The sequence below is a fragment of the Schistocerca piceifrons genome, chromosome 1 (genome assembly GCF_021461385.2).
Source record: "Schistocerca piceifrons isolate TAMUIC-IGC-003096 chromosome 1, iqSchPice1.1, whole genome shotgun sequence".
Classification (NCBI taxonomy): Eukaryota; Metazoa; Arthropoda; class Insecta; order Orthoptera; family Acrididae; genus Schistocerca; species Schistocerca piceifrons.
In genome coordinates, this window is record NC_060138.1 from 323,326,968 (window position 1) to 323,340,788 (window position 13,821).

At 44.6% G+C, this 13,821-nt stretch overlaps 1 protein-coding gene and 1 non-coding gene across 2 annotated transcripts in view; both read left to right on the top strand.

Moving 5' to 3' along the window:
• Positions 1–13,821, top strand: part of LOC124786947 (tyrosine-protein kinase Dnt-like) — a 567,480-nt gene that overhangs the window by 155,095 nt on the left and 398,564 nt on the right. The gene's annotated exons all lie outside the window — the stretch shown is intronic.
• Trnat-ugu lies at positions 7,702–7,776 on the top strand. The gene has a single exon. It is a non-coding gene; the product is annotated as a tRNA-Thr (tRNA).

Genomic DNA, 13,821 nt, shown 5'->3' on the forward strand with positions numbered 1-13,821 from the left:
CAATCAGATGTCCACTGCTCCTCCTTAAGAAGAATATGAGTATATTTTTATCCAGTAAATTCAAGACTGGAAGGGGGACAGCAAACTTTGTGAAGGAAATGGGCTTTGGCCCCCGCAGAATAAGGTGCACGTAGCGGTGGTCAGGTCGGGTTATCCTACATCTGGAACACCCTGTCCACTGCCTACAGCGTCCCGGGCTCCGTGCAAGTGTCTCTGACTTCCATTACCAGACTGACGATTTCGTTGTGCCTCGGAATGCGTCCCGTCGACCTTCCCCGTCGTTTAGTTTTATTTTCTCCCCTTTTCAGTTCAGTCGTCATCCGAGCTACTCACCTAATATTCAGTATTCTTCTGGAGCACCATATTTCAGATGGTCAACAACGTAACGCTTAAATTTATATTCGATGTTAACATTTTTTACCTACAAAAGAAGCTTACCTTGCTGTTGGTTGTCTACGTTGTATACACCGTACACTTCTGCTGTCACCAGTTATTTCGATACCCTAATAACAAAATTCCTTTACTAGTTTCAACAGTTTAGTTGCTAATATACCACGACTGATGACCATAGCTGTTAAGTCCTATAGTGCTCAGAGCCATTTGATTTAATATACCACAGTTCTCTCAGTATTACGTGTTTTAATTCGACGTTACAACTGTTTTTCTTCCATTTTCAATCATGTTATAATTCCTTTTTGGTAGAGGATTAATTCAGTTTTGTTTCTGACAGAATTAAAAAATTTCCGACTTTCTCTTTTGTTTCCTTTGCTGTTGCTCGACATAGAATTTTAACAAGTCTGTCCCGCTCCCTTCTCAGCTTCTGCGAAAGATAACTGTCCCCAAGCAGGTACAGATTTATTACACTTGCAGTAGACAATATGTACCAGGCAGTCACTGTTATTGCGGTGAACAGGGTATCCAAAACGGAGGGAGGTATCCATCCTCGAGTATCCGGGTCCACGGTATCTGGAGCGTTTCCAGTAATGGAACTGAAATGGCCTTAGTAAACGTGCCACGCGGCCTACGCTGCAAAAATATCATACACTTACCTCGAGATAGTATTAGGTTTAAATATAGCTCCTTTTGTTCGACATGTTGCGTTAAAATCTTCATCTTTTGTAGTCCTATCGTCTTTAATTGCGTGTAATATTACGTCAGTCTGATAATTTTTGCTTTGGGACCAACTAAATGACAGCTGAATGAAACGCAAGTTTTGTGCCACTCGCGTTTCGCCTTTATTCTTTGCAAGGCATCTTCAGTGGCAGATTTCGTGGATGTTGATCTACATGTTGTGTTCTTGTTCCATTGTTACGACTATTCTCATTATTATAACCATCATCAAAATTTCGATTTCACACTTCACCGAAAATGGAACTGAAAACTAGTTTTGATGTTACGGTTTGCGTCAACTATGTGCATCAACAGCCACGAAATCTGCCGCTGAAGATGTCTTTCAAAGAATAAAGGCGAAAATTTGCGTTTCATTCAGTTGCGATTACACGGTCCCAAAGTAAAAATTATCAGCGTACCGAATATTACATTAACAAGTTAACAATAGGGAATAGCTCGCTGGGGTGCCCATGGTGATGGAGGAAGGGGAGGAGGAGGGTCTATATTTAAAACAAAAAACAAAAGGATGATAGCTTGTGTAGACAGGCGATATTTGCACAATCGCTTTGGCGTTCAAATGCGAATTTTTTGTTGGAAAATTGTACAATGTTTTATTGACGATGACTGTAGGATGAAAAAGATCAGCAACCCGTTGTGCCTTGGTTTTCATACGGCAGTTCATCCTGTAGTATAGTTGTGGGTATAACAAAAAGTTTGGCTTTGCTGGCACCGAAAATGAAGGGGGAGCTGTGGCCGTATTCTTCGGCCACTGCAGGATGTTGCGACAGCGGCGAGCTCTCGCGACATTTGTGGCCACTCGAAACACGCCGTGTTCTGACACAGGCTGGCTGACGCCGCTAGGGGACTCCCCGTGGCGTTGGCAGCCCTGCGCTGCCTACGACCTACCTAGAGACGTGTTGTAGGAGACTGCCGCCAACTGTCGTAAATCGGCGACACAAGGCGCTCGCGTCTCTTGATTCTGCTATTTGTTTTGTCACGCTCGGCGTTGTGTTCCAAATTTGCAGCTGTGCTCTCGCCGACAGCATTGTTCGCTGAGGTTACGATCTGCACGCCGCAGCGCAGGGTGTGCCTGCGTTACATTCGTGATTGGTTGCTGCAGCTTTCGGCTTTCGTGCTCCTTCGTATATCTCACCAGTGTCAGCGGCACTGGTGGCACGTAGCCAGCACAGTGTGTGTGTGTGTGTGTGTGTGTGTGTGTGTGTGTGTTTGTTTGGCAATATTGACAACACTCCAGAGATGCAGAAGTCATTGTAATATTTTAGTACAAAAATGTTAATTGTAATTAATTCTGATTATACGTAGCCCAGTGGCACTTTAAACTCGTAATGAGTTTGGCACTATATGTCTTTGTAATAATCGCTCTGTAAAAAACACTATTATTGTCAATAAGGCGTTTGTTCTCTCCTTTCACATCAGTCTGTTTCTTCGTATGTACACGAAAGTGATTGATGCTTCTAGCGTTATCGCAAACCTCTTTCACAGTTAGTTACGCATATCTTTAGCGTATAAAAGAATGGAATAAATGAAGGACCTTGTTGGAAAACTAATGCATAGTCGACGAAATTGTACGCTCTAGTTCGAAAAATACCTACAATGGCGACGACACATCAGACGTGTGGCGTCTTAGTCACATACACCATCTTCTAAATTGTGACTTACACCTTTCTACCCAAAAACCATCTTTTAGAACAAACAGGCCGTACAGGCCGCGTAGTAATTGGCTTTTCTATCTTCCTCGTTTCTTCACTGGAACAAAAAGAGATACTGCGCAACATCGAAACCATTCGAACATTGAACTTCTACGAAGAATTCGAAAATTACCGAAAAATAAAAACAAATCAGAATTAAATCCACTTCATTTTCATATTTTTATGAAACCTCTTAAAAATATATGCCAGAAATCATATCAGCAATTTCGAGACCCGGAGGAAGGCGGCAGCACTTCAGTTGAAACTTCGGCCATTGTTGTATTGTTCTTATTATTTTCTCATTAGGTTCAAATGGTTCAAATGGCTCTGAGCACTATGGGACTCAACATCGTAGGTCATAAGTCCCCTAGAACTTAGAACTACTTAAACCTAACTAACCTAAGGACATCACACACACCCATGCCCGAGGCAGGATTCGAACCTGCGACCGTAGCAGTCCCGCGGTTCCGGATTGCAGCGCCAGAACCGCACGGCCACCGCGGCCGGCTTTCTCATTACGACACAGCCTATTCTGTAAAAGGACTTTAGTACATTAAGACTAGACGCAGAAGCCCACGCGTTTTTGAAATCAGTATAACTGACGAAAATAAAAAGCAAATGTGATGATATCCTTGACAAAAGTGTAATATCTCTGAGATAACAGTATGAATGATGTGTGCGCGTCTCCTATTATTCGCTATATATGCTGAAATACACAGTCTTCTACAATAAACGTTAGGAACGACAACTTGTGTGTAATGTACAATATTTCGTTGCTACCTCCATGAGAAACGTAAGTAAATTCGATAATTTTCCGCCAGAGCGCTAGGAAACTGGTAATGTGATTTCTATTGTAACGTGAATGCTAGTCCTACCCCAGCATTCTCGATGGCTGTAGGCAGCAACTTACTGTAATTACGTCAGAGCTGCACATAAATTTGTTTTTATTTAAATGGCGACCTGTTTCGGAACTTAGTCCATTATCAAGTCAGCTGCATGAGTCCTACCATAACAGTTATGTGTGTGCGCCGGCCACCATTGCTTGTATAATGGTTAAGAGCAAGGTGCTATTAGCACACGACAGTCCACTGATGCGTGCACATAAAGCGTACATGCATTATGGTGTTATGGTAGGACTTCGGTGGATGGCTTGACAGTGGACTAAGGTCTGAAATTGGTCGGCATTTACATGACAACTAACGTCTGTGCAACTTCGACGGGTTTATAGCTTCAATGAATAAATGCTTGCACTGTTAGCGTATTGGCACTAGTATAAATCTCACTACAGGAATCTTGGGATATCGGCCTTTGTATGTTTGTTTAAGTACACTACTGGCCGTTAAAATTACTACACCAAGAAGAAATGCAGATGATAAACGGGTATTCATTGGACAAATATATTATATTACAACTGACAAGTGATTACATTTTCACGCAATTTGGGTGCATAGATTCTGAGAAATCAGTACTCAGAACAACCACCTATGGCCGTAATAACGGCTTGATACGCCTGGGCATTGAGTCAAACAGAGCTTGAATGGCGTGTACAGGTACAGCTGCCCATGCAGCTTCAACACGATATCACAGTTCATCAAGAGTAGTGACTGGCGTATTGTGACGAGCCAGTTGCTCGACCACCATTGATCAGACATTTTCAATTGGTGAGAGATCTGGAGAATGTGCTGGCCAGGACAGCAGTTGAACATTTTCTGTATCCAGAAAGGCCCGTACAGGACCTGCAACATGCGGTCGTGCATTATCCTGCTGAAATGTAGGGTTTCGCAGGGTAGAGCCACGGGTCGTAGCACATCTGAAATGTAACGTCCACTTTTCAAAGTACCGTCAATGCGAACAAGAGGTGACCGAGACGTGTAACCAATGGCACCCCATACCATCACGGTGGGTGATACGCCAGTATGGCGATGACGAATACACGCTTGCAATGTGCGTTGCTTTCACCGCGATGTCGCCAAACACGGATGCGACCATCATGATGCTGTAAACAGAACCTGGATTCATCCGAGAAAATGACGTTTTGCCATCCGTGCACCCAGGTTCGTCGTTGAGTACACCATCGTAGGCGCTCCTGTCTGTGATGCAGCGTCAAGGGTAACCGCAGCCATGGTCTCCGAGCTGACAGTCCATGTTGCTGCAAACGTCGTCGAACTGTTCGTGCAGATGGTTGTTGTCTGGCAAACGTCCCCATCTGTTGACTCAAGGATCGAGACGTGGCTGCACGATCTGTTATAGGCATGCGGATAAGATGCCGGTCATCTCGACTGCTAGTGATACGAGGCCGTTGGGATCTAGTACGGCGTTCCGTATTTCCTCCAGAACCCACCTATTCTATATTCTGCTAACAGGCATTGGATCTCGACCAACGCGAGCAGCAATGTCGCGATACGATAAACCGCAATCGCGATAGGCTACAATTCGACCTTTATCAAAGTCGGAAACGTGATGGTCCGCATTTCTCCTCCTTACACGAGGACCGTGAAATTGTGTGTATTATTTATGTTTAAAACTACTAAACACAGAGAAGAGCTACAAACGGAGCTAAATATAACATGTTTTATTGCAGTGGGCATGGACTTACCTGCACTCCATGCATTTCGGGAATTTCTGGGAAAAAGATATAAAAAGTGTCGTGATTGTATTGCAGGGGTGCCTCAACGTGCTGGTTTCAGTTTTATTGGTAATGCTGGAAATATTGGTCAGCGACAAGGAGAGTCAATACCGTACTGCGCGCTGTAGATGTGTAAGTTCGTCGCACTAACCAGACCGCACGTAAACTTGAGCTGCTGTTATTCATTGACTACGGCTATTCGTCATTCCCGCCGGAACAGTGCATCGCTTTCAACCTCTTTGTCCGCCCTGCACGCACGAAATTAGTTTCTTAGAGCTGGGAGCAGGGCGTCGCGTTTATGTGCATGTTTCAGTTGCTTTTGTTCCAGAGCAGAGAGAGTCCGCCTGTCAACATCCGCAACGCCTAAGGTCACTGGGACGCCTTCAGTACCACTTGAATGCCGGGAGATTCTGCGTGATGCTTGCATTTTATTAACGCAAATAATCTCGTTACTTTATGTCTGGTGCATCTCTTAGCTTTCTTAGCAGTCAGCCGCATTCATCACATCCAGCAGCCGTGAAATCCTTTTTGAGGCGCTCCATTTTCGTACAAAATTTACGACCGCTGCCTCCCTGACGCTCTGTCGTGAAGTTTTACGATTTGCGTACGTGGCTGTTAAGGCGTGAGTGTGGGCTCCTCGTTTTTACGACGTCTCTTGTCCCTGTAGTGGTACAATACTATTTACCTGCCTTTTCCAGAGGAACGCAACGCAGTAGATACAGCCTCCAACAAGATCCGACGGTCATTTCATTCCTGCCGTAGCCTCACAGAACATGTTTGCCACGCCATCATTCTGCTGTATGTTTCATTAAATTCTCGATTCGTCGAGGGGACGGTCGAAGGCGGAGGGCTGGACCGAGATAAGCCAGGGCCTATTGTGTCTGCGAGGAGGCGGCGTTTCATTCCGACCACAATAGTGGACGCGCCGATGAGTCGAAACCTCGCTTTGTGTGCTTGCGGGATTACAGCCCTTCCGAAATTGTACTGCCTCCTTCATTTGTACACACTTATTTGATTCCCGTCGGATAAGCATCTCTCGCCGCGGAAATTGCTTGCTCCGCTGTGCATTGTTATCGGAAGGTTCAATCGGAAGCCGAATGCGATCGCATCACATTTCGAACTACTGTCCAGCCATAACGCGAATCCGCAGTGTCTTCGTGCTTTCTCTTCATGTTGATACAATTATTTGCAGATTATCAAACTGTAAGACTTTCTGGTGTAAAGGAACCGTAAATAACCTTACATCATCCGCGTTGGACTGTTGTTTAGCAACTGTGATTGCTTATGTCAATAGCGATGAGTTAAAACAGTTATCACAGACCGTCACCTTTTGTGTTCGTTTATGTCGCACAGCTCCTTCTTGGTGATGCGATTTTTTTCCGCCGGTGAATAAGCGACGTGGCTGTCTCATATAGTACACCACTAATACTCTTCTTATCCATCTGCTTTAATTTACGTTCTTTCACGTGCAAAGCAAGCTGCTATTTCTTGTACCAAACAGAAATTCTGTCCAAGTCATCCTGATCCTCCTGCAGTCACTTATCGACGATAGTTTCCTGTCCACTACAGCGACGACGGCGAAAAGACTCAGATCGCTGCCGACAAAATTCGTCAAATCGTTTATGTGTACAAAAAACAATAGCGGTCTTCCCACAATTTTCTGGCGCAGTCCTGACGACGCCTTTGACTTAAATGAAGTCTAAATTAGAATAATATTAATACTGTCTTTTGATAACGGGCGTTGATATATATATCAACGGGAAGAGGTGAAAATGTGTGCCCCGACCGGGACTCTAACCCGGAATCTCCTACTTACATGGCAGACGCTCTATCCAGCTGAGCCACCGAGGGCACAGAAGATAGCTCGACTGCAGGAACTATCTCGCCCACGCCTCCCGCGAGACCCACAGTCTCACCTCGTATGTCCACACACTACATTCGTAGTGTCCCACCCCAACACACTCATTACTGATGGAAGACAATCTTACCAAGTCCAGTAAGAGTTCGGGAGTTCGGGGAATATGTGTGCATCCATATATGTATATCGTTCTGGCAACACCGGCCATGACCTCCTCCTCCTGTGCGTATGCACACATATTCCCCGAACTCTTACGGGACTTGGTAAGAATGTCTTCCACGAGTAATGAGTGTGTTGGGGTGGGACACTACGAATGTAGTGTGTGGACATTCAAGGTAGAATGTGGGTCTCGCAGCAGACGTGCGCGAGATAGTCCCTGCAGTCGCGCTATCCTCTGTGCCCTCGGTGGATCAGCTGGATAGAGCGTCTGCCATGTAAGTAGGAGGTCCCGGGTTCGAGTCCCGGTCGGGGCATACACTTTCACCTTTCCCCGTTGATATATATCAACGCCCGTTAGCAGCTGAAGATATTAATATAATTCTAATTTCGTTCTAGACGGCTGCAGGTCATGTCCGAAAGAACAGACATCATATCCATATAAGTATAAATGAATTCTCGTTTTCCAGGTCAACGTATTGTGTTCCATTACTTAAAAAGTCTTTACCAAAGGTAGAACTGATCCAGCGTTGCAGCGACGATGCGCTTCATCCGGTGCCGCCAGAACTCGAGTTATTCGGAGCAAGTTTAAGTTGTCAGATAGCAGCGCCAGGGGACGGGGCTGTGTTACTTTCCATTACGAGCGTGAGCTGAAACAGAGTGGTGGTCTCAGTGACAGCGACAAGGTGAGTAGTCGAGGAGAGAGAGAGAGAGAGAGAGAGAGTGAGAGAGAGAGAGAGGAGGGGGGCGGATCTAAACGTCATCAAGTCCCATTTCGTTAGAAGGCAGACCAGTGCCTCTCCCCCCCCCCCCTCTTCCTCCTCTGCCTCTTATGGTAATGGCCGTGCCGGCGGCTTGGCCCCTAAATAAAGGCGGCTGGCCCGACAGCTCGCAATTATCGAGTAATCACGCGCCGGCCGGCGTGTTTACTCTGGGCGCGCTCGCGTCCGACCCGGCAGCCGTGCTGCTCGCGGCTCCGGACATTCCGAACGGCCGCGCTGACGGACGAGCGCGAGCGTGAACGTGGACGTGAAGACAGACCAGTTTCAGGGCGGCGGCGCAGTCCACTTTAACGGCCCGTCGACGTGGAGGTCGTTAGTGGCGCAGCAACAGCCCAGCTGCGGAAGGGCGGGGAAAGAGACCACAGTGGTCTCGTCGATGGAAACATCCCGCCATTCGTCAGGGAAATTCCCGCCAATCATCTTCTAGCGTAGCACAGGTAATAGTCTTCCCTGCCTTCTCCCCTTCATTATTATCTTGAGGTCGGTTGTGAAGTGACAACATCAGAAGGTCGGTTTGGCAAAGTTTTACAGAAGTTCGAAATACGGCGCGTACTTCAGTGCGAGATGCTTTTAATAATTTCCACAACGAAATTCTGTCCCAAAATCTGGCAGAAAACCCAAAGAGGTTCTGGTCATACATAAAGCACACCAGTGGCAAGACGCGCAATCAATACCTTCGCTGCGCGACATTAACGGTGAAGTCACTGATGACAGTGCCGTTAAAGCAGAGTTATTAAACACAGTTTTCCTAAAAACTCCTTCACCAAAGAAGACGAAATAAATATTCCTGAATGTCAATCACGAACAACTGCCAAGGTGAGAAACATAGAAGTAGATATCCTCGGAGTAACGAAGCAGCTTAAATCACTTAATAAAGGCAAGGCCTTCAGTTCAGATTGTATACCAGTCAGGTTCCTCTCAGAGTATGTTGACAAAATAGCTCAATATTTAACAATTATATACAACCACTCGCTCATAGAAAGATCCGTACCTAAAGACCGGAAAATTGCTCAAGTCACACCAATACCCATAAAGGGAAGTAGGAGTAATCCGCTGAATTACAGGCCTATATCACTAACGTCGATTTGCAGTAGGGTTTTGGTACATATACTGTATTCGAACATTATGAAGTACCTCGAAGGAAACGACTTATTGACACATAGCACGGTTTCAGAAAATGTTCTTCTGAAACACAACAAGCTCTTTATACTCATGAAGTAATGAGTGCTATCGACAGGGGATGTCAAATTGATTCCATATTTTTAAATTTCCAAAAGGCTTTCGACACCGTTCCTAACAAGCGTCTTCTTACCAAACTGCGTGCCTACGGAGTATCGCCTCAGTTCTACCACTGGATTCGTGATTTCCTGTGAGAAAGGTCACAGTTGGTAGTAATAGATGGAAAGTCATCGCGTAAAACAGAAGTAATATCCGGCGTTCCCCAAGGAAGTGTTATAGGCCCTCTATTGTTCCTGATCTATATTAACGACATAGGAGACAATCTGAGTAGCCGTCTTAGATTGTTTGCAGATGATGCTGCCATTTACCGTCTTGTAAAGTCATCAGATGATCAAAACCAGTTGCAAAATGATTTAGATAAGATATCTGTATGGTGCGAAAAGTGACAATTGACCCTGAATAAGGAAAAGTGTGAATTTATTCACATGAGTACTAAAAGAAATCAGCTAAATTTCGATTACGCGATAAGTCACACAAATCTGAAAGCTGTAAATTCAACTAAATACTTAGGGATTACAATTACATATAACCTAAATTGGAACAATCACATGGATAATGTTGTGGGTAGAGCAAACCAAAGACTGCCATTCATTGGCAGAACACTTAGAAGGTGCAACAGGTCTACTAAAGAGACTGCTTACATCACGCTTGTCCGCCCTAATCTGGAGTATTGCTGTGCGGTGTCGGATCCGCATCACGCGGGACTGACGGATGACATCGAAAAAGTACAAAGAAGGGCAGCTCGTTTTCTGTTATCTCGGAAATAAGGGAGATTGTGTCACAGACATGATACCTGAATTGGAGTGGCAATCATTAAAACAAAGGCGTTTTTCCTGGAGGAGGAGGAGATTACTGTTTAACGTCCCGTCGACAACGAGGTCATTAGAGACGGAGCACAAGCTCGGATTAGGGGGATGGGGGAGGAAATCGGCCGTGCCCTTTCTAAGGAACCATCCCGGCATTTGCGTGAAGCGATTTAGGGAAATCACGGAAAACCTAAATCAGGATGGCCGGACGCGGGTTTGAACCGTCGTCCTCCCGAATGCGAGTCCAGTGTGCTAACCACTGCGCCACCTCGCTCGGTGGCGTTTTTCCTTGCGACGGGATCTTCTCATGAAATTTCAATCACCAGTTCTCTCCTCCGACTGCGAAAACATTCTGTTGGCACCCACCTACATAGGGAGAAATGATCATCACGATAAAATAAGAGAAATCAGAGCTCGCACAGAAAAATTAAAGTGCTCGTTTTTCCCGCGTGCCGTTCGAGTGTGGAACGGTAGAGAGACAGCTTGAAGGTGGTACAGTGAACCTTCTGCCAGGCACTTTATTGTGAATAGCAGAGTAATCAGTAGATGCAGATGTAAGAGAAACAGGCGGCTGGATCTAATCCGAGAGTAACTCTGATGTGTCCAAACATAGCTTTAATTTTTCCATTTAGTAAGTTTATTGGAAAACTTTTGACAATGTTGACTGGAATGACCTCTTTGGAATGACGAACGTGATAATAGGCGTACAGAGAGAGAAAGCTGGTACAGAAATGAGACTGCAATTACATGAGTGAGAGAATGTGAAACGGAAGAAGTACTTGAAAAGGGATTGAGACAGGCATATACCCTCTCCCCTCTGTTATTCAGTCTGTACACTGAGCAGGCAGGAAACGACACCAAGAAGACATTTGGAAATTGAATTTATTTTCAGATTCGCCAATGATGTTCATAATCCCATCTGAGACGGCAACGATGTAGGGTGTTTGAAAAAGAACTCCCTAGTTTTAAGCATACATTTAATGGGGAAATTAATGAAAAATTACATCAGTGCGTACATGTCATGAAAGATAATGCCTTCACGTTTTATTTAATGTTAATAGACGTCAACGAGGGATCCATTTGTTGCCCTGCACACGTCGAGACGATATTCCACTTCTCGCCACGTGTTCACCAACATTTCAGGTGTAACTGTCTCAACTGCCGCGACAGTTCTTTCCCGTAAATTATTGATGTCTCTGATCTTTTCACTGTACACAACATTTTCTATGTGGTCCCCAAAGAAAAAGTCAAGTGGGGTTAAGACTGGGCTTCGTGTTGGCCAAGGTACTGGGCCAGTCCTTGCCTATCCACCTTCCTGGAAAGCGAGTGTCAAGAGCTGCATGCATATGGTTACTGTAATGAGATGGGGCGCCATCTTACTGGAAAAACACAAGCCCCTTTTCCGCCTCGGTATCGTCTATGTGGGGCAAGACGTACTCTGACAACATGTCACAGTAAAACGTCCCGATTTATTGTTTTTTCTACAAAAATGAAAGGACCAGTCGCATCAAACGACGCCAGACATTAATTTTGGGAGAGTCACATTGACGCCGATTAACTACATGTGGATGCCCTGCCACCCAAATTCTGCAGTTATGACGATTAACTGTTTTACTGACATGACATGTTGCTGAGGTGCGCTGCACTGCATTGCACGCATGCCTGGAATGAACTGAGGGAACAGTGGGAAAAAACAGCACTGATGCCGTCAAAAAGGTCAAGCAGACCTGCCAATTGCAGGGGAGTCAAACTTGGAGAGCTGATGAATCAGACACCATAAACTACAATAGTGTATGTCACTTTTTATAGATTGTAGAACACATTGAAACTAGGGGAGTTCTTTGGTAAACACCCTGTACAGTGACTCGATAAGCAGTTATGAGCTGAGCATCGACTAATGTAAAGTAATTCTAGTCTAAGTAAATCAGGTGACAGTGAGGAATTAGGTTAGGAAATCACGCTAAGAGCAGGAAATAGATTTATTATCCGTCTGTCGATCACTGTTTTTGTAATTTCAGATAGACCGGTTTCGGGCTGTGTCGTTCATCTTCATATTTCGTAGCTGCAGAGTAATCGGCGCTAACGAACTTCCAGCTTCGCTCTCACAGGTTGTTATAAACTGATAGTTGCGTTATGAGTGGTTCCCCTGTAACTACAAGAAATGATATAATGATGGGGAGACACTGTCCGAAACCAGTCAGTTTAAAAAAATAAAAACAGCAATCGACAGACAGAAAAATGTCTATTTTCTACAAATATGAATCATTGATAGCTTTCTGTTGAATTGTTACTTACTTTGTTGCCTGGTATCATGAATATTGGATTTAGTTTCTAGTCAAGTCTATAACGCTCAACAGAATTTCCAGGTGCGTCAGCAGACCCAGTAAGCGAAGACTGGTTTGTGGTAGGAGAGACTCCTCAATGAGCGACGCGTACCCAAATAGTGAAGCTGAACAGCTATCGTAGCAGAGGTGTAAAGTGGCGTCCACCGTGCTGCAGGTTCGTTCGCAGCATCCAACTTCATATAGAATCCGTACCACCTGAAAACTGACTTCGTGATTAATAAACTAAGTGGACGGTGTAATTGAATTGGAGTCTCGTCAGCGACCTCGTGATGATCACTTTGTATTTTATTGCTCTTTTTCTTCACAATTCAGTGTGGACCACATTCCACACATGTACACAATCCTAGTCAACATTCATGGCGTAACGCACGTGCACAGAGCATCTAGTATATTTACAGTGGGTATACAAACATTGATCGACTACTGTCGGCCAATAAACATAATTATGACGTGTTTCGATCTTTGGGTAGTAAAATAGCTGACGTTGGCCGAGGCAGACAGCTACAAAATGCAAACTACCAGTGGCAAGAAAAGTGTTTCTGGAAAAGGAAATCTGTTAACAGCGAATATACATTGAAGTGTTTGGAAGTCTTTGAGGTATTTGTATAGAGCGTAACCTTGTTCGGAAGCGAATCTTAGACGATAAGCGGGTCAGACAAGAAAAGAACAGAAGCTTTTGAAATGTGGTGCTACAGAACGCTGAAGGTTAGAGGGGTGGATCGAATGGCAAATGGAGAGGTGCTGAATCCAATTTGAAATGATACGAGCGGGAGGGGAGTGGTAAGGTGCCAAGCCACTTTACAAGCATACCTTAAAAACAGCATTATTGTTAGTCTCTTCGCAACTTTAAACGCTTTGAAACAGATGGTCAGTTCAGAAAACTTTAAACAAACTCTGATGACCAGCATTAAAGATCATCATTAACTTTACAACTATGATTGCTAACAGTAAAATAACAATCCCTTCTTTTAGTCTAAATAGCCATAATTTTTTTTTCCAGTGCGTCTCAGTACTTCCCCATCTGCTATTCAACAAGCCATCTAATCTCTTAACATCCTTGTGTAACACATCTCAAGGGCTTCTAATTTCTTCTTGCCTGTAGAGTTTTTCACCTATATTTCCCTTCCGTGTAAGGATACACACAAAAACAAACGTTAAGAAAGCCCTTAACACTTAAATTTATACTCGAT